This window comes from Pundamilia nyererei, unplaced genomic scaffold, assembly GCF_000239375.1.
Source record: "Pundamilia nyererei isolate P.nyererei 1_Seehausen unplaced genomic scaffold, PunNye1.0 scaffold00660, whole genome shotgun sequence".
Lineage (NCBI taxonomy): Eukaryota > Metazoa > Chordata > Actinopteri > Cichliformes > Cichlidae > Pundamilia > Pundamilia nyererei.
Genome location: NW_005188061.1, coordinates 96,167 through 97,533, shown reverse-complemented (window position 1 = coordinate 97,533; position 1,367 = coordinate 96,167).

Genomic DNA, 1,367 nt, shown 5'->3' with positions numbered 1-1,367 from the left:
TGGGAATTGTGTTGGATTTATTCACTCACACCTTGGTGGCTGAAATCAGTGTTTAAATGCAGGAGCATATAAATGACATGTGCAGTGCATTATTAGTATTATTTTTTATCATTATTATCCATCCATACATCTTCTTCAGGTTATCTGGGTCCGGGTCGTGGGGGCAGCAGCCTAAGCAGAGAAGCTCAGAACTCTCTCTCCAGCCACCTCCTCGTTTAACTGACAGCACTTTAAAGTCTGAAGGACGTCTTGTTTTGCTGAATCCTGCTGTTGATGGGACAAATTGTGCGTGTGCAGTTTGGGAAATAAAAAAATATGGTAATCCTTCGACATTGGTTTGATTTTATTTCTCATTTCTCATAAGATGAGTAACGGATTCAAAAAGGGAGAAGATTCCGTTTAATCAGCTGCAACACAAGCTCAGTAATGTAAGAATCGGAAAGTGGGGTATCCACACAAACCTCTGAATCTCAGCTAAAAGCACAATTAAACCATTTGTACGACCACCAAACACAGCGAAAACAACAAACAGTTAAAAGTGCTGTTGTTGTTCCATTAAATGCCCATAAACAAACACAAAGAGCTTCGTTAACACAGAGTCATGGCCAACCAAGGAAGCAATATATTTTCTAGAAGCTGAGACCAAACCAGGTTTATTCTCTTGGCTCAAATGATTAAAAAGAGGTATCAGTCATGCAAATTGGCCAGTAGAAGCTGAAACAAACATATTAGGCATGTAAATAAAGTAAAATCGTTTCTGCTGTTCAATACCTAAGACATTTCAACAGATGGTGCTAAAATGTCCCAAATGGCAAAATGCCTGGCTATCTCATTAATTTATTATTATTCATTAAAAGTGATGTCAATTTCCACTGTTTCACTTCAGCAGCATCAATATTTGTTGTTCATATGTTGATTCCTGGATTTCTGGACTTAAAGCGAATCATATTTTCAAAGTGGTTATAAACAAAATAAACAAAACCAAAAAGAAAATTAGACAGAAATCAAGATACTCGAATATCCCAGCCTCAGTAACGTTGAAACAATAATATCTGCTGTAATATTTACACCTCTGATGAACTCTCACAAGTGTTAACTTTATTTTGATACCAAGACTGTTTACACAGAGTTCGTAATTGCAGAGAAATGCTCATTTTGGACATGTGACTTTCGAGCAGGAAGCTCAGAAAGCCCCTTCGTGCTTAACATGTTTTAAACAGCCTGAGCAGTCAGACGGCATATTTGTAAATCAGTACATGAAGGTGTGGCACTCTCACAGTGTTCAGGTGTTATGTTACGCCTCCTTCCAGGGAGCAGCTCAACTGTGTGTCCGTGTCCGTGTCCAGGTGTGGAGTGGAGCTTGTTGT